Here is a 20,976-nt window from a genome sequence, read left to right on the forward strand (position 1 = left end):
TGACTGATACCTTACAACAGTGACACTCTGTAAGCTTTTTGCAGTCCATGGCTTTTGCTATAAGACACAGATGCCAAACTTGCAGCGTCACGTTGCCATCACATGATGTTTCATGATGTTTTTCCCTTTGCGGAGCTGGGTTGGGTGTGGCCTGCACATGACGCAGGTGGCCCATGGGCCATCAGTTTGACACCCCTGCTATAAGAGGTAACTGAGTAAATCTCAGAAAAATCCTATTAGAACAGCTGGACTTTATATGGGTGTGATGACCCGGGGCATGGCACAAAGGCAACACAGTCAGATACAGTAGGAGTCCCTTTATTAGCTCCAACTTTGCCCCCAACGTCCTGGTTACCTTCTGGGCTGGAGAAAAACTCTCCCAGGAACAGCTTTTGGCTTCAGAGAATCAAGTCCAAAACTGTGACTATAAGTCCAAACAAGGCAAGATGAGGTAATTAGTCTGGCAGAGCAAGAGAAGGAATTCCAGATGTGAAGGAATAGCAGTTTAACCCAGTTGAGAGGATGCTAGGAATGCAGATAGCCAAAGTCAACACAAGCTAAAGTCACGTTTGTTCCCAGCAGCTGCCGCTCTCAGCTTGCATCTCTTTTAAACTCTCTTCCCAGGTGTGCCTAATGAAGGGAATCAGGGTCCTTTCCTCCCCTGTAAGCCACGCAACCCACGCTGCTCTCTTCTCTGTTCCTCCCTGCGTGCCCTAGGATGAAGAGGGGGCAGGCCTGGGTCTTCCTCTGAACTCCCTCTCCCTTGTTCTACCTCTTTCCTGCTCTACCCAGCCGGACCTTGCCCTTTCCCAATTTCCTCCACAGCCAATGGAGCCACACTCCCACTCCCTGTCAGCTGTTCATCTTCCTCCTCAGATTCAGACTCCGACAGGGGCATGACACTGGGCTTGATAAGAGTTAGTTTAATTTTTAAAAGTGTATACTGACTACCATTTAACACTTTGAATGTGATTGGTTATTTCTGAGCACAGCCATATCCTTACTTATAAGAAGTTATAAACTTAGGAAGCTTACGATTATTCTAGTTTTCTATTGTTATTTTCTCCCTAAAAGGTTTCAGTTTGATTTTCAATTGGATGGTATAGCTTATATATTATATTAAAGGTGGAAAAATTCTGAAGTCTGATTTTTTTTACATCTCAAAAAATTGGCATACGTAGAGGTATGTAGAATTTATATATCCATTTTTATTATGTATGTATATATACAAATACATTTGCCTGAGATCTTTAGACCAGAATGAGGAAAGTCCCCATTTTAGAAGCTACTGTGTAATTTTTATAATCATATATTGTCTACTTGTTGTCAGTATGTATCAGTTGAGTGTGTGTTGATCTTTCCTTTTTTATATACTACTTAGAATCATATTGTCTGAGTTGGCAATCATACAAATGCTATAAAAATTAAATATTTCTAAAATATTGGTAAAAATTCATTTATGTGTGATAACACAGGCTATAGCCACCTTATCAAGATTTGTGTTTAAAGTATGCTTATCGTGGTAACTGCTCCTATTGCTCTTATCAATAGGATTGCTGATGTGCTAAATAATTCTTAAAGAATGTGCAATGCAGTTCTTTCAATATTTTCTGAAGAGCAAACCCTTGAATTCTGTGTGACTTAGTTCTCAGTAAAGTGTATGAGCATAGAATTTATGGCTAAGTGCTGGAAGACAGTTGTAGCAATATCTGGCTGAGTATCTATACAAAATAATTGCTGCTGCGTGTAGTTTTCATAGATTGAGGGCATTTTGAAGAAAACATTAAAAGCACTCCCCATCCAGTCTGTTTTAAAAAGTACCTATACTTTGCTAAATCAAGGATAGGCGCCCTAGCATCTTCTATTTGTTTTGTAATACAAATCTCATAATTCTCCATCATTGAGCCAGTGATTAGAGTGCAGTACTGCAGGCTACTTCTGCTGACTTCTGCAATTTGGCAGTTCAAACTCACCAGGCTCAGGGTTGACTCAGCCTTCCATCCTTTGTGGTCTGTAAAATGAGGATCCAGATTGTTGGGGTCAGTATGCTGACTCTGTAAACCGCTTAGACGGGGCTGTAAAGCACTGTAAAGCAGTATATCAGTTTAAGTGCTATTGCTATTTCCATAACAGTGTTTCTCATTTTCTCAATTATCAGGGGTGACAAAGTTGACTAACTCTGCTCTGGAAACATTAGGTAGCATCTGAGGAAATTCATCAGTATGCACATGCCAGAAGACCAATGTAACATGAGTTTGTGCCATCTGTTTTGTTAGATATGAATTCAGATGCACATTTTAATTTTATATCTGCACTTCAAGTATTCACTCAATAATAAGTGCATAGAAGCCCGGCTGTATGCATAGATCTTTTCAGATATATGGGGGAGATTAAATATATTTACCATTTTTTTATTTTGCATTGTTCTTTTTCCACAATATGTTGAATTTTGGGGCACATTTTGCTTCCCTTGCTTTTCATTATCTATATGAATTTACTGCTTTGATGTCTATATGATGGACTGTCATGAACTGGATTAGGTAAATTGAAGTCCCTGGGAAAAATGCTGGGGGTTGTTGTCTGATTGGAATGATGGTGTCCATTGTTCTGGATACATCAGTCAGCGAAGGCCCAAATAACCGTTATGGCATACTCTATTACCATAGTATGTACATTGTGCCTGTTCCTTGAGAGAAATTGCTTGTCCACAGTTCTGCATGCTGTGTTATGTTCCTATAGATGATTAAAGTGGATTGTGTGATTAGCTGCCTTTGAAGACTTCTTGGAAACTGCACTTAAGCCAGAACACAGCTGCTGAGCTCCTAATGGGGAGAGGTAAAAAGGAGCATGTATTGCTAGTATTAAAATAGTTGCTTGTGAATTCATTTCTGTGGATTCGGGGGGGGGGGGTTTAAGCCAAAATGACTTGGGATGCATAAATCTTCCAAAACATTTTGCATCTCATCAGACACCTCTTTCCCCACCCCCCCTCTTAGCTTCCAAAAGTGTGTGATGACCGGTGAGAGAGTTGTAGCATGTATATGGAATTGGACCCCCACAGGGTAAATACACCTGGGGGGCCAATCTGCTGAATTTTCATAATCAATTTGGATCCTGTTAAATGTCATCATAAGGTTAGTACTCTGTATACTTAACAGTTGTACATTAGTAATAAAATATCTTGAGATAAATTGTTTTATTTGGAACAGCAGTTCAGACTAACTATAAGAATGAACTCTTCACATTGACATGTCGTTAATCCCATTTCTGGATCTAAAATGGCTGCCAGAAAATCTTACATCTCACATGATCTTTAGCAGTGAATGGAATGCTATCTTTTACAAAAATGTCTGCCCGGGGCAACATTTATATTCCTTCCCCTTTTAGCAAGTTACAACATAACTTTTCTTTTTTCAGACAACCTGGGACAATCCTGAGAAGGCAAAGCTTTCATTCTTTTAGAATTGATAAAAAGGAATTATCCACATGAATGTGGGCATGATCACCAACACTTGCATTTTAAGTTAAAGAACATCAGAGACAAATAGTTTTTAGGAGACTAGTAGTGTTGTGATTCCTGAAAATCCTATATATATTTTTCCACCAAGGCATAATAGGCTATTTTGTGTTGGATAATCATGTTTTTACATTTATTGCTTCTGATCCTTGTCTGCAATATGGGCCAAAGAGAGTTCAGCTAAATCTAGTTGGCTGTAGGTTTGTACTTTTACCAAGAATTCTGCTGCTAGTAGGCACACAGTAAGTCTGGAGCCTATAAAGGAGAATGTTTGTCGCTCAGGGTTGAAACGAGGAGTCTTTGGTGCTTTCTGAGCTTGGCTGTTTTCTTGCAGATATTTCATTACCCAATCTAGGTAACATCATCTGTCTAAGTCTGGAGCTTTTGCTTGTAGCAACGTGGATCATCTTTGTTTGGTAAAGATTCTGGAGTCTCACAACAATAAGCAATCAAATGTAACTTCCACACAGCTTAGATTTATCTTTTGGGTAGGTGAGGCAATTACGATAGGAGCTGTCCAATTACTGTCTTGATATGACACAGTGCCATGCTATTCCATTCTTTTATGGTTCTTTTTCTACAAATTTCTTGAGAGAATAAGAGAAAGGATGTGGTTTGTGAAAAATGCCTTTGACATAAAAATGAACCTTACAGTAACTTTGAACTCTTCTATGTTGCCTTATTTAAAATAAAGTTGATGTTCATCAAGGATTTAATCCAGTTTTTTCAACAATAAGAATTGCTTGTAAATATCTAAGCCAATTTAACTTGATTTGAAGAGATTAATTTCTTCCTTAAAAAATAGACCTGTCACCCTGGAAAGCACTAATAGTGAAAGATTCATTTCTATAAGGGAGTGTTGTCTGAATTCCACCCAGTATAAGAATATGCTGTTTTCACTTGAGCAATCTGAAATAGTGAAACAAATGCACCAATGTCTAGATGCTTGAGTTCTCATGAATATCTAGGTTATTGGACATGCTATCTGGAAATAACCTGAATGAACTGAATCTTGCAATGAGAAATACTTCGGATATGTGGGAAGCAAGAGGAAAATCAAGGAACGATGGTATCAGAAACAGGGAGAAGTCTGAATACCTATTTTGCACCTGTCCTTTAATGAAAGGAAATATGGTTCTTGACCCACCAAAAGCTGCAGCATGGCAGGGTAAAAGAGGCATGCAGATCAAATATGTGAGAAAATATCTAACTGCTTTGAATTAATTAAAGACTGTAGTCAGTTGGATTATATTCTAGGATGCTAAAAGAAGTGACAGATATAATCACTGAACTACAGTAATCTTTGAGAACTTCTGGGGAAGCACCAGAAGATTGGAAAAGGCTAATATTCCCATGTTTTTTAAAAAGAAAAAAATGGATCCAGGGAACTACAGATTAATCCAGATGACATGAAGACCTGGAAAATCCTGAGACGTTTCGATAAGCAAAGTGGAATTATTAGAAAGCAGCATGGTTTTTTTGTTATAGGAGTAGATCATGCTAAACAAACCTTACTGCTTTTTCCCACTAGATGACTAGATTAGTTGACAAAGTAATCCAGTGTACTTAGACTTTGGTAAGGCAATTGGTAAAAGTTGACCATAACCCACTTCGTGATGAAATAAAATAAACTCATGCTCACAGTTTCATGGTAAACTATTGCTATTTGGTGAGGTATGTGGAATTTAGAGTTCTTGTATATGGTTTGATTTTTGCAGTGCTTGGCTTTATTTTGCAGGCAGTTCATACACAGTTGGTGTAAATGCTTTACACACAAATGTTGCTACCATTGTGGAGATGGAATATAAAGTCTGTTAATACAATGATAAGTTGATTTATTGAGCTTTGATAGGTATATATATTCCCGTTTTCCTACATTTTATTCATGTTGAGAATTTAAGAATACATTTAAAAATGAAAATGTCCTGTGGCGGTCTAGGATGATTCATTAGAGTTTGGTGTGTTGCACTATTCATGTAGCTAAGATACACCACTTGCTTTCTGCTGTAATCTGTTAGTCTTGCAATCTACAGGTTTTATTTAAATAAACTGACATTTTTCTCTGCTGGTGGAATGTTCTAATAACAATTTATATACTAAAGAAAATTTCATGGGGTAATAGCATAGCTGTGTGGCAATTTTTCCTATAAAAATTTATTTTAATTTTTTTTAAAAAAATGTTTAAAATCATTCAACCATTTTTTTTTCCCAGCAATTTTTTGAATTTTATATAGCAATCACCACAGACTACCACTCTAGCTACTTTTTGGCCATTGTATACAACCATATATACAACCAAAGCTAGGTGCAGTATTCCAAGTGTGGCAGTGGTGGTATTCAAAAACTTTTACTACCAGTTCTGTGGGCGTGGCTTGGTGGGCATGGCCATGTGACTGGGTGGGCGTGGTCTTTTTTTGCAGCCCCCACCCATTTTGGGGAACTTCTTAGCCACAGAGAAGCCTCTGGGAACAGAGCATGGGAGGGGCACTCAGCACTCCTCCAAGCTCCGTTCTGGGAGCTTCCTAGCCTCAGAGAAGCCTCTGGGGGGTGGTGTTTTTGCTCCCCCAAGGCTCCTCTGGGGCTCTGGAAGGTAAAAAATGGAGAAGGGGCTGAGCTCCCTCCATTTTTTGCCTTCCTGGGCCTCAGCAAGGGGAATCCCGGCACAGCTGATCTTATCTACAGCTGATTATCGGGAGGGGAAAAAAAGAAAGAAATACCTTAGGTGAATGTCAGGCAGGCGGGCGGGGTGAGAGAGCATCAGGTGGGAGGGCGACCGGGTGGGGGACGTGGCGAGCCAGAACTTACTACTGGTTCGGCAACCCACGCCAAACTCTTGCTACCCATTCGCCCGATCCGTTGCAAACCGGCGGAATACCACCCCTGAAGTGTAGCCTTTCCAAGGCATTATAAAGTGATATTAACACTTCACATAGTCATGATGCTTTCTTACAACTCTTACTAAAAATAATAGTTTTTAGAATTATTTCAACTATATGCAAAGGACTTTTTTTTATTTAAGAACTTATTTGCTGGTGTAAAATAATAAAAAAAATTATAAACTTACAAGTGAGAGGAATCTATATCAGTCTACAATTTTAGTAGAGAAATCTTTCAATAATCTCTTTCAGGAGCTCTTATATTTGGTAGCTTAGTGGAGCAGTTGAAAGAATACTTCATGCTTTTGTGAAAGTCCTTGAAAATGTTTTTACTACCCTGATTTCCAGCAGGTATCTGTATTTACTAATTGCTCCTGTGTAAGGAATTACACTGTAACAATTTAGAATGTTCCAACCGTACCTTCCAGATATTCTTCCTCCAGGTAGATTATATTAAGATTATATTAAGTAGTCCACACAAGTGATTGGGGAATGAAAGACACTGAGAAGAAATCCCTGGTCTAGGAAAGTTGCAATCGGCACACAAGATGCAAAATCCTTGGTGCTCTCTGAGGTGAGCCAAAGTTGCCACCTATCCTACCAGAGTAAAAAATGAAATTTCCTTGGAATCACTACATTCACAAATGCAAATCTACTAACAGATTCAGTTGAAGTCAACTTCTTAATATCCAAACACTGACAGCCTTCAGGAACTGGATCACTACTTCCATCATCTTACTTGTTTAGATTGGGAATGAGATATTGATGTCATCAAATCCAGTTTTCCTCATCTGTAGTAATCCTTCAAGCCACATTACTTTATAAAGAAAAAATTATCACATTTATACAAATATTTGTATAATTATGTCTATATGATTTAACCTGGATATAATAATTGACATTATATAACTTGGAGCTGAAGAATTTAGCTGAGATAGATAACAATGTCTACATAATTCTTCCCCGTATGGTCCTTTGAATGATACTGTTATAGCAATAGAATCACTATTGGGCAAAAACACTTGTCTGAAGATATTTTCGCAGTTCAGATAAAAGTGCAATAGGACATCTTTCGGTACTCAAAATCTTATTTTTAATTTGGAGCTAAGCTTCTTCTTTTGAAGCGGATATTATTTTTAGATGATGAATTATTATTCCACAGTGAAGATAAACTGAGTTGTGCTTGTATGTAATATTTCTGTATTATTACATCAGGAAGGATTCAAATTTTTGATCTTTATCGATGTCAAAAACCATTTAAATCCAACCAGATATTAATACAGGGCTTATGTATACATTTCCATCTCGGATTTCCTCTAAGAAAATTCAGATTGCATATGTAATTGTCCTATCATGAAAGGACATATCTAGATCAGGACCAAGCACTCTCATTTTAGCCAAATAAAGATTTACATTCTCCTGCTTCTACTGTTAAACCCTTGAAGTCAGGAAATCTTGGCCTCCTGATTTAGCCCATTAACTTCAGTTCAAGCTGCCTCATAAAAATTCTCTCCAGAGAAGATACGCGAAATCAAAAGTGTTGATACTGAAAACAATTTCATTCCTTAGATTTTTAATTGAGCCTTCTGGAAATGTGTCAAAAAATTGTTTTGTGAAAAAATGAAGGGGAAGAGAAGTTTTTATTTTATCTTTGTCATGCCCCTGGTGGAGACTGACTCTGAGGAAGAGGAGGAATAGCCAACAGGGTGTGGGAGTGTGGCTCCAGAGGGGGTGGAGGAGGCTGGGGAAGGGCAAAGGCAGGCTGAGCAGTCAGAAGAGGACCCAGGCCCATCCCCTCTCCATCCTAGGTCACGCAGGGAGGAGAGGATCAGGGAAAAGCGAGGTCTGCTCAAGAGGAGATTACCATGATCCTCCTTGTGGCTTGCAGGTGGGAGCTATGTATATAAGTTTGTAACTGCGCAGTTAGAATTTGCAGGAGTTAGTTTAATGTTCACCTTGAAAGAGGTTTATCTGTGCTGGGTTCTTCCCATGGACTCTCCTCAAATTATTTTCCTGGAGTTTATGATTAGTTATCTTGGCTTGCTTCGGAACTCTCATCAATGCGGTTTGTTTTGGTTTTCTGTTTGCCTCATTAGTTACTTTTGTGACTTTAAACTGTGCCAAATAAAACAGTGAAGTTAAGTTGAAGGCCTTACCGAACTTTAATATATGTTTTGGGTTTGGGGTTATTTTGAGAGACTACAAGTCATCACAATCTTTTAGTTTAAAAATATATTGGTATTACAATCCATCTACCAAATTTTGATAAAATTAATTTAAAATTAATTTCAGTAATTAAAAATAAAACAATAATTTATTATTCCTTTTCTTTGAAAAACACAATTTTAAGTATAGGTAAACATATGAGTCAACAAGTAAGAAAAGGACCCAAATTAAAATTCAGTTTCCATAACTTATTCTGATGGTAGAACATTTAAATGGTTTTGTCATAAGTATTATTACAAGCAGATGGAAACAAGTGCAAGCAAAAATGCAGACAGGAAATGGTGACATAAAATAGACAAGAAGTCATCAGCAGCTGCACATTGATATGTGAAGAGGACTTTGGATTCTTTTTCTTGAGAACTAGTATTTTGTTTCTGTGTACTTGGGCAATGAAAAAGTTCTTGAACTATAGTAACTACCATATACAGTGGAACCTCAGGTCACAAGTGCTTCTGACCATGACCAAATCAGGTGATGACCAAAAATTTTGAATTTTTTTTTTGCATCTGGTTGCAAACACATCTTCAGGTGGTGACCAAACACAGCTGTGGCAATTTTTCCTGCTGTGGCAATTTACCTTCAGTGCCATTTTTTTTTTGTCCGTACATGCACAGTCAGTCTTGTTTCCGGTCATGACCAAATCGGATTGCGACCAAAGTCCTGGAATGGATTACAGTCATGACCAGAGGTTCCACTGTATATCCTCGTAGATAAATAAATAATTTTAATCTAAAAAATACACCTTAAAATTTGGCTATGACTATCCATGGGGGAAGGGGGGGGCTTATGTTTGTGTATGCGTAGTAATAATTTTTAAAGTACCTGTATTTCCCATAGATGTTCATCGATAATCCCACTGTGGATAAGCCATCATTCAAGTTTGTAATCAAAATATCATGAAAAGTGTTCCATCTACAGATAAGCCACTTTTGAAAATTGAAATATGCAGAAATTTCAAGGGTTGCCTTATATGCTGATGTTGCATTTTTCATGGTATTTTGGTTAAAAATTCAAAAGATGGCTTATCTACAGATTTATTTATTTATTTATTTATTTATTATTTCATTTGGTTTGTCAATTGCTTACAAGATAATAGGTATAAGTAAAAACATAGTTATGAATACATATAAGAAAAATAAAAGAAACAATAGGACAGGGACGGTAAACACGTTGGTGCACTTATGCACGCCCCCTACAAACCTCATAGGAAAGGGGTGAGGTCAATAGTAGAAAGTCTAAGGTTAAAGTTTTGGGGAAGAAACCACAGAGTCAGGTAGAGTATTCCAGACATTGACCACTCTGTTGTTGAAGTCGTATTTCCTGCAATCAAGTTTGGTGCGATTAACCTTGAGTTTGTATCTATTGTTTGCTCTTGTGTTGTTATGGTTGAAGCTGAAGTATTCATTGACAGGTAGGACATTGCAATGTATGATTTTATATACTATACTTAGATCGGACCGAAGGCAGCGTAGTTCTAGGTTTTCTAGGTCTAGAATTTCAAGTCTGGTGGGATATGGTATTCTGCAATGAGTAGAGGAGTGGAGAACTCTTCTTGTGAAGTATTTCTGGACTTTCTCAACTGTGTTAATATCAGATACGTAATGTGGGTTCCAGACTGATGAGCTGCATGTGAGTATTGGTCTAGCAAATGTTTTGTAAACTCTAGTTAGTAGTGTAATCCAGTAGTAGGCTTGTCCACAAGTATACACAGTAGTTGAAAGAAAGCATGAGAACAAGAATCTGTATAGTGCAAAATAGGCAGCTAGTAAAATCCCTGATCAATCAAAAGTGTTCCAGATTAGCTTGATGCCTCGGACAGTGCATACTGTCAGAGTATGTGGTATGCTACAGGTTTGGCCTGGTTCTGTCGAGCCGGTAGCAGTGATGAGCAGCAGAGACCAAACCGGTTCTCTCCGCCACTCTGCTGTTGGGCCCACCCGCTTGCCCGGGCTTCCATACTCACCTTTATCCCCTGAATTTGAAGCGCAGCTGCTTTGTGTGGCGGCAGCTGCTGAAGCGACCGGGAGAGTGCAGGCTTGCAGGAGGTGAGTTGGAATGCCTCTGTGCCTGCACAAAGTGCATGTTTGGCGCACATGCAAAGCGCGCCCACCAAGCCACGCCCGCTGAACCGGTGGTAAAAAAAATTGAATCCCACCACTGGTACATTAAAACTGTGATATATGAAAACACCATTTGTTTACAATCTTGTTGATATGTTAGTCACTGTTATATTTCACATCAGTAAAGAAAATCGTGTTGCCAGGTATAGCAGTTTTCACATAAGGTTTTATTTAGATTTCCACTTATCTCAAAGAAATAAGCTACAATACTCATAAATCAGCACTGTGAAATTCAGAAGAAATTACATTTCAGTATATAAATACAACATTCTGCTGTTGTCATGTACTACTGCTATTTTTGCTTTCTAGCTTGGACTTACACATTCCAATAATGCGCTAATTAATTCATCAGTAGTACAATATTACCTTATAAAATCTCATTTATTAACAATCCATGCTAATTTAGAGACTTTTAAAGGTCCTAAAGCACATTGGATGCTTTTCTCTTCTAAAAAAATAGTGCTGGAAGTGGAAATTATATGGAAAAAGGCAATAGAGAAGATTGAGGGACTATATTGAGCTGTCCTACACAGAGAAAAATCATAGCATTTGATATTTTTAGTTTATACAATGACAGGGCAGATAATAGAGCTAAAATTTTGCATAGCATGAAAAAGTTTTTGTAGAATTAAAAATGAGACACAGAGATTGGGGAAAGAAATGTGAAGGCTTGACAGAAAGGATAGAAGGCACAATTCTATATTTTTTCCCCAATTTCTTTCTTGTTTCTCTATCTCTTATTTTCTGTCGTTCTTGCTTGTTTTGTGTATTGCAATACATTAAAATTTCTAATTAAAAAAGAAGAGAATGGAGAGGTTTTTTTCCTCCCTTCTAACAATGGGATCATATATCAAAACGACATGTGAGAATGTTCAGGATGGGTACTAAAAGGCACACAACAAATAGTTACTATGAAATATGCTTCCCTGAGATATGACGGAATGATGGCCACAAATATGTATGGTTTTGTAAAAGTCTTAAACCAATTTGTGGAAGACTGATCTGGGAGTGGTTGCTAACCTTGATGGCTATATAGAAGTTAAACCCTTGAATTGTGCTTCATTCTGTGCAGCTTTCTTGGTAACATACTATTTCTTGAATCATAAGTAGTATGCTTAAACACCAGATGTTGAGAAGCGAAATGTCTTCAAGGAAAAACTAAGAAAGTCACACTTTGGAAAAGCACCTTTGGGATTTCGAATATCATCTTTTTCCTGCACAAAGAATGAACCATTTACTTCTACATGAACTCAGTGCGAAACATGTCTTTGACTCAGGAATCCACATCGCTGTATCTGAACATTGTTTATTGATCAAGGCAAAAGACCTAACTAGTCCATCATTCTGTGCCACTTACTGGCCAATTACAGTAGAAGCATCAAAAACTTTATAATGGAAGTAATTGATTTATGTTGCTTCTCATCCAAGAAACTTCTTCAGTTCTGAGATGAAGAAGAACTGAAGAAGCTTCTTGGATAAGAAGTGAAACGTCTTCAAGGAAAAGCAAAGAAAGTCCAATTGCCCTTGGGAAAAAACGCCTTTGGGGCAACTATGACTGGATGACCGAGAATCTCCATGAACGTGATGTTTGAAAGGTTATGCATTTACAAAAGTTGTGCACCACTCAGTGGAGCCCATTAAAAAACCTTGTACCTAAATGAAGAATATTATCTAATATTAGTTATTACAGCTGTAGAACATTTTTGAACACCTTTTACTTAATCATTTGTAATTTTTTTTTAAATCACTACCGCTTTTTCAATTTCATCTGCACATTTACTTTTGTGTGTGTATATATAAGCTGATTTGGCCAGATAAAGTGTCAGACTAGGAGTAGGAAAATCTGAGTTCTAGCTTAACAAGCCAGTTGGTTTTTAAGTGAGACACTCTCTCAGCCCCAGTGGCCAAATAGTTCAAAAAATATCACCTAGAAAAATGTATGGACTTATCTATATAATCTACAAGAACAAAATTTTTAAGAGCCATCATCTTTGTTCCAGAGGTTGAGCGATTTCTCAATAGAGTTGCTTCCCAGGTTGGTAAGAAACTCCTTTGTTTCTCTACAGAATATATTTGGGCCTATTCCTGGGATAGATCAATTTATTGATTCCAGTCCTGCTTCAGAAGCATGGCACTGGTGTCAATCTCTACTAAAAGTTGACATTTCCATGCTGGAGAACTAGGTGTCATATCTATCCCCCTACTTCTCCATCATGTCTCGATTGCTAAGAGGGGTAATGCAGCTGTAACGAATGGTGTTCCTTACACACAATTCCATCCCCAGAGCCAGAGAGTTGAAATCACCAGGCATTAGCATCCTTGTTTTTCAGTTACAAACCCAGAGGTGAGATCCGGAAGCTCAGATAAAGACAGAGTTATATAATCTGGGCAGATGATGTAACAGCACCATCCCTAACTTGTCCCTCACTGTAGAGAACCATGGAGATGGCCTTGAAAGAAACATTTGGAAGCCGCTAAAGAAACATGGGCAGAAGCATTCCTTTAGCCCGAGGAAAGGAGATAGTGTTAAGAAGAGACTCAATGAAGTATGAGGGAGGGAAAGTAAAACACATCCAGAGTTGCAAAATTCTGTCACTATAGCCTAGTTCAATAATATATGGTTATAGTCAGTTTCTTGATCTGATCTACTTCATTGGGCTGACATACTCTGGCCTAACAGCACCTACAGAGTCATACTTTCTGGAAAACAATACTTTTCAGTAGTTTGCCATTGCCTCCCTCCTAGAACTGAGAAAAAGTGACTGACTTAACCCTCTGCCTTTGTGTCCAAGATGCAACTAGAATTCATGTTTCTACTCTGATGCCTTAATCACTACACCAAACTGACTCTATCTCATATATTTCTGTAGATCTGCTATGTGCATAGTGTAATCTTGGAAATACCACATAATATTGGTTTAAATTATTAATTGGTCATATATTTTAAAATTAATTTTTTGTTAAATAAAACATTGTGGCCACCTTTTCAGAGCAGAGCTTTGTGGGGGTATGGTACAGAACAGGATATTCTTATTCTTTCTCATTTACAGAATATTTATTCACTTACATGTTTAAGCGTACTATAGGCTGCACTATAAATAATTGCTTGAGGCTTTGATGCAAAGTCTTTGCAGGTTATTAAAATGATTTAAAACAGCTGTGCTCAAGGGCCAAGAATTATTTGTGCACGGTAATTGTTTTCTTATTTGCAAGAAAGCTCTGTGCACATGTGGTAAAAATAATCTCTCTTCCAATATTTTGCTCTATATGTTTCTGCTCATCTATGCTTAAATAAAAGAAAGAAAGAATAAATACTATAATGATTTAAAATTTGAGGTCACATATATAAAGATAAATTCAAAATATTAGGAATAGAAAGGATACTCAAAATGTATCTAGAAATTAAAATAAGACATTAAAAGTGGGAAATAATGCAGCAAAATTTCCTATAAAATGTGCTCCAGATAATTCTTGAGTTTGACAGCAATTGGGACTGGAATCCCTAGGTTATGAGTTCCTGAATTCTTGAGTTATGACAGCAATTCAGACTGGAACCACTAAGCGATGTGGTTGTGATATGTGATATCATGTGACTTCATTGCTTAGTGACAGCAATCCTGGCACTCTCCATTGTCATCATTAATTGAATTTCACTTGTCATTAGCCAAGGTTCCATTCTAATCTGAGGCATTTCCAATTTGGTCTCTCCTCTTTTCTTCCAAGGGACTACCTTCCCTTCAGCTCCTTCCAGCTACCCGTTCCTTCCCATCTCTGGCCTTTTGTCCTTCCTGCCTTCTGCTTTATGGGGTGGCAGACAGCCCCAGAACCAGGGCTTCGTGGCATACCATGCCTGTGGGGCTCCTAAAACCCTCTGAGCTGCAACACAGTCACCTCAGAAGCCACTCCCAGGCCTGCTCCAATGGGATGCAGCCATAGCCACAACTGCTGGAAGCCCAGCCAACCCCAGAAGCCACAGTTGACCTGGCCCAGAGGTACATCATGAAGCCTCAGCTGTCCTGGAAGCTTCCAACCTGTCCTGGTCCAGCCCAGCAGCACAAACCCCACAAGGGAGCTGCCTTTGTCACCTGCACTCAGAGGCTGCACTGCACCGAGGTGATTTCCTATCTCCTTGTTCCCACTGCCAATGAGACAATGCCCAGCCTTGACCCTTCATAAGGCAGATGCTGACTACACACGGTCTTCTCCTCTAGGTTTCTTGAGGAAATTTCCAGGTGTGGCCTCAGGAAGAAAGCTTCACACAGTCAGCAGCTGCTTTGAGAAGTGCCAGGTTGTCATCAGTAGCAGGAGGAAGAAGATGGCAAAGGACATCTGGGGCAGAGTTAAATGGCAGAGACGGAGATAGGCATGTGAGGAAGTTGAAATTCCCCCATAGTTGTAAATGAGAACAGGCTGCCAAGTGTCTAAATTTTGATCCCATGATCACATAGGAATTCTGCAATGGCTATAACTTTGGGGAGCAAACATAAGTACCATTTGATTAGTACCACCATGACTTTGAAAAGTGGCCAAACAAATAATCGTAATTCAAGGACTACCTGCACTAGTAAAGGTCAATATTAATTTAATTACACGGTTTAGAAACAATCCACCTTCTCTCCATAGGACTGTATGCTCTGCTGCCCCCTAATTTTCTCTGGCAACCATTACATTAAATCAACACTTATGGTAATTTATAAAATGAAAAGAGTCCAGATCAGTGGTGGGATTCAAATTTATTTACTACCAGTTCTGTGGGTGTGGCTTGGTGGGTGTGGCTGGGAAGGATACTGTAAAATCTCCAGCCAGAGGTGGTATTTTCCGGTTCTCCGAACTACTCAAAATTTCCGCTACCGGTTCTCCACAACTGGTCAGAACCTGCTGAATACCATCTCTGGTCCAGATAGGTTTAGAATATAAATTATATATATCAGGCCTAGGAAATGTGGTACCAATGGACACATCTTGCCTGCAGCCAACTTCTTTGGCGTCTGCTGGGTTTTCTATTCCACTTTAAATTCTTAAAAAGATTACCATTTATTTTTTAGAATTAATAGAAGGTGGCATTTTACAGTCTAAAGCACTAGTCTCTAGGCTTATCCTATTTACGAAGATGCCTTTGGAGTCCAAATAAGCACTAGAGGAATTCATTAAAAATGTATTTATAAGATGGTAAATGTTGCTTTTCTAAATGCATCTATCTCCGTAGAGGATAAAAAAAGAAAATTAAACTTAGGTCATAGAGAGTATCTTAGAATTTGGCTATGGGCTGGGAAGGATGTTCAAAGATTTGGTGAGTGAAGAATTAAGCCATGATATTGTAAAATTTGTAGTCTGTAGTATCATATCACTACAGATAGCCATTATTTTTGTTTACGAACTAATTATTCAGTTACGACAGTGATGAAAATGTATTTTTGTAGCCGATCCTCACATTTATGACTTTCACGGGTCTGTAAAGGAAACAAAAGCTGAAGTAAGATCCTAAACACAGTCCCAATTTCATCTAGTGACTATTGTGCTTGACCATCGATTTACCAGTCCCAATTGTGGTAGCTAAACAAGGACTGTCTATAGTGAAACTATTTATGGAACATGATAAGGAGGGAAAAATAATTTAAAACTCAACTCAGTGCTGTATAAACACCATAAACACCTATTATCCATCCAATAAAAATAATGAGTTTAATATTGATCCAATAAAGTATGTTTTAATTTAATGTTTTTACTGATTCATCAAATTCTGTTAACCAATTTCTTTATCAACTTTAAGTAATCTGAATTGATTGTTAATCATTGGCTTCTAGAGAATTTATTTAAGTACTGTTAATAAAGTAGTGAAAAAGGATCATTTGGTTAAAAATCTAGTATTGTTTCTTGTAACTGTATTGATTAAAAATATTAATGGCCATAATAATTCATAACTTAATCTTACTCTGAACCAGCAAATACATTTGATATCAGTGTATAAAAGGCATTGCAATTTATCTATGTTTTTCTATGATGCATAAGCCTAAATGTATCATTTTCTCTGAACAGCATGATTTGAGGATAAAATGAATTAAACTAAAATATATTTTAGTCAGATAAATTTTATTTAATTGTGAAGGACATATAAAAATGCATTAGCCTGAATTAGCTTTCCCCAATCAGATGAACTATTTTAAGTAGGAATATTTCTGAGGGATAGGATCCTACCTGATAAGTAGCTCTGGAGCAGCTGGTATTTGAATATTGATATATACTACTTATCCGTGACTCCTCTCCTTCATTATGACACTGTTGAAAAAAATCGTGTGGTATCAATATAGCCCTGCGTTAAATTTTATTCAGCATTAAATGAAATAAAAGTGCTCTAGAAAGAAAATTGTTGGTGTTAGCAGAAAATGTGGGTTATCTCAGAAAGTTCTCTCTCTTGTCTTTCAAGTCAGAATTTACTGACCAACTTTTCAAGTCAGAAATTACTGGTTCTATGTGGATACACACTTGTTCATTAAATGTCTTATCCTATCACATCAGGAAACCACAATAGCCCTTCCAATTGTATCCACGCAGTAACATTATTAGAAAGACTGGACAGAGATAGGATCTGACCCAGATTTAATCAAGCAAGTTTGCATGACTGAAAATTGACTTGAACCTGACTTTCCCTAGTCCTATATACTTTGTTTTAAATTTTAAACCTTTACTGAAATTTGAAACATTAAAATACAAGTAAATCTAAAAAATAACTTTGTACAATTCTCCATCTTCTTTGACAATGCTAAAAGATCTTGGTTACATTCATACATTTCCATACATTTCTAATTAATCCTATACATATACATATTTATATCTTGTTCTGATCTGTACATTTCATATTCCTATTATCTATCCATTAATGCCAGTTATCCCAAATTGAATAAGATTCCGAGTCTTCCTTATTGTTTAATTCTATAGTGAGTTTGTCCATTTCTGCACAATCAAAAGAAATGGATTACTAAACAATCTCTTGGGATAGTGGTCATTTTCCAAGATTGTGCGAGGGCAATTCTCGCTGCTGTGGTAAGCCCTAGTCCCGTATACTAATTGCAATAGCATACTGACTGTCACCACATAAGATTTTTCCATATATTGTTACTGTGTGTTGGAGAACATATTCAGAGAAGGCTGTGTGACAAAGACAGTATTTAGAATCTCTGTGTTGAAGACCCTATTCAGAACTTCATGTGCTCAATCTATGAGACAAAACTGTAAGAAATAAAGAAGCAATCTCTTTTGTAGTCTTGCAAGCTATTCACAAATAGCTATTGATAACAATTCCCTTAATGGGATTATTATGCTAAATGGAACTCTTTTTTTTTGGGGGGTTCCTAAAAAAGTGGAAAGTGAAGTGAAAAAAAATTAAGTTCTTTGTGCAATTTGTATTATGAAATGAATCCATAATTATCATTGTTAAATTGCCAAATCAAAGTCAAAAATATCGTATTCTTTTATATTCTTCTTGGAAAAAAATCATAGCTACCAATTCGGCATTTCTCTTTTCTTGCCATTAGTGCACACTGGGCTCAACTGGTCAAGTTATAGAGAGTGAATTAATATCATGTTCATGTGGTCAAGATACAACTTACAGAGGTGGTGAATATGGAGAGGTTAGTTTTCTATTGTGTACATGTAACGTATGTTCAGTCTATGAAATTTAGGTCAACTTAGGGAAGTGGTCAATGTAGAGGGGTGGTCATCTATGGAAGTGTTACTCTATTTTTATAACTAGATGGCAGCATGTAACCAATTTCAGCTGATTAGAATAAGGCCTAGTTAGGACTTGGATGGGAGACCACCTGGGAATCCCAACCTATTGAGAAACTTAAAAAGAAACATACTGGAGGAAAGCAACAGTAAATCAGGTATGTATTGCTAAAGCAAATAAAATCATTTTAGTTACTAAGAAAACACTGTAAACTTATTCATGAAGACACCACAAGTCGAGTTCAAATTGAAAGAGATTTTACATTTTATTGCTCACTAAGGAAGTTATATTTTGCCAAGTGTTTCTTAAACAACAGAGTTTTAGAAGCTGCATTATGCTTTAGTGTTGGGAGAAAGGTTATGCAAAAAGACAGAATGACATAAAAATAAGAAAAAATGACAAAATTGTTTGCTTAGAAACAGGGGTGTCAAACTCACAGCCCGCAGGCCAGATGTGTCACCTGCTAGCCCCGCCCCCGCCCGGTTTAGCAAAGGGGAAAAAAGTCCTGATACGTTATGTGATGCTGCCATAATGATACAAGTTAGACACCCCTGGCTTAGAAGGATTTTAGTCCGTGGAAATTTAAAGTAGGATTACAAATGGAGAAAAATAAGATATGAAACTAATGTCAAGGAGTGAATAGAATAGTGAATGGAAACATATATTGTGATTTGTTAAATAATCCATGTATTTGAAGCTTCAAAAATACTTTTATTAGCAATTCAGATAAGCTGAATGAAGTTTTAAAATGAGAAGTAAATCTTGACAGTTCATAGATGTATTCAAGTATACTTATGAATACAATGAGGCATTCTATACAACTTTGTATGCTGTGGCACTATTTTCACATTTTACTTATCGCTGTACTGCCGTAAACATATTACAGGTGCCCGCCACCTAAAGGCAGAAAAATTAAAGACAGAAATCTAATAATAATTAATAATATAAAAATCAGGGTAACATCAAAGGGCTATTTTTCATAGAATGTATAATAAAACTCTTAAAGCTGTCCATGCTTGCTCTTGATCTGGATCCTGAATTGTAGTTTTGCTCCTCTCGGCCTTAAGCTTCAATGTTTGTCTGTTGTTTTTATAGCGAGAGAGCTGCCTCTAGGCCATCTGCTACAAGTAAACACATTAGTCGTTCCCTCACCTGCTTGGGCCCCCCTTATGTAAACTAAGGGTGCCTCTTGAGATGCGGAAAAAGCCCGCTGCTGGTTGACATGCCGCCTGTACAAATCAGCTAGGGAAAACCTCTCTTTGGGAACGGTTGATCTAATTGCTGCTACTTTCTCTGTGGAGAGAAAGTATAGAACCCACCCACAAAACCATCAGCCACTGGAAGGAGAGTCCTACTAAGAGCTTCAATCTCGTCTTTGTTATTTACCTGACCAGCAGACAGGTAACCAAAAGCGTCGCTTCAGCCCTACCTGTGGACTGAGAACGCTTTGCCCTGTGACCTGGAGCTGAATATCCCTTCAGCATGTTCAGGCGTTGTTCCCATCATTGCATTTCCAAACTCTGGGAAATTCAAAGCAACTTTGGGCTTTCTCATTAGTCAAATTATGAACGTGCGAGTTTTGTCTGTTTTGCTGTACAACAGGGTTTTAGGTCAATCACTATGCTGAATGCTCCCATTACCCCAAGGTGGTTCCCTCCTGCCTCTGCGGCCACACCCCAGTATTTCTGATATTCCTCATTGTGAAGAGGCTTAGACCTGTTTTGGTGTACAGGTAATTCCCGACTTACAACAGTTCATTTAGTGACAGTTCAAAGTTACAATGGCACTGAAATAAGTGACTTATGGCCATTTTTCACAGTGACAGCCTTTGGTCATGTGATCAAAATTCAGATGCTTGCCAACTGGTTTATATTTATGACAGTTGCAGCATCCCAGGGCCATGCAATTTCCTTTTGCAACCTTCTGACAAGCAAAGTCAATGGGGAAGCTGGATTCGCTTAGCAACCATGTTACTAAATGAACAACTGCAGTGATTCACTTAACAACTGTGGCAAGAAAGGTTGTAAAATGGGGCAAAGTTCACTTAACAGATGTCTCAGTTAACAACAGAAATTTTGGGCTTAAACACAGGACTACCTGTATTTAAGATTTCTAGTAGCACAAGATATGCTGAATATTTCTGTGTTGTATAGAATTAAACATCCTGGCTAAATGGCAGTCTTAAAACAGACAATAGTGTTTGACTGACTGGTTAAAACAAAAGCAGACAGAAGAGGCTAAGAGGTGCCTTGATTCATTTCTGATTGGGAGCCGCCCAAAATTTGATGGGTGACTATATAACCTTTCTCAATAAATTTGTCCTGTGTGAATTGGGCTAATTAAAAATTGCATTACATATTTTAAGTCCCTAGTACATTTGGAGGATAGAGCAAGGGGCTATGTTGCATCTTGTAGAGATAGCTAAGGAAATCATATTTGTTGCACAGCACATGATGCCAATTATGCCAACTGTTCCAGGCTTTTGTGGGGAAATGCCCACTTAATTAAGAA

The 20,976-nt window shown here is 37.8% G+C and overlaps 1 long non-coding RNA gene across 2 annotated transcripts in view; it reads left to right on the plus strand.

The window, feature by feature from the left end:
• LOC148133148 (uncharacterized) overlaps window positions 1-20,976 on the plus strand; it is a 45,973-nt gene that overhangs the window by 19,162 nt on the left and 5,835 nt on the right. Inside the window, exon 3 of one of the 2 annotated variants that reach the window (XR_015746521.1) lies at window positions 2,997-3,129. The exons of the other annotated variant lie outside the window; for it this stretch is intronic. This is a non-coding gene — a long non-coding RNA (uncharacterized LOC148133148). Of the gene's footprint in view, window positions 1-2,996; window positions 3,130-20,976 lie in introns of those variants that run through there. 2 annotated transcript variants of the gene reach the window in all.

The sequence above is a fragment of the Notechis scutatus genome, chromosome 1 (genome assembly GCF_049901735.1).
Source record: "Notechis scutatus isolate UNSWTSFEM ecotype Mainland chromosome 1, rNotScu1.2, whole genome shotgun sequence".
NCBI classification, from domain to species: domain Eukaryota; kingdom Metazoa; phylum Chordata; class Lepidosauria; order Squamata; family Elapidae; genus Notechis; species Notechis scutatus.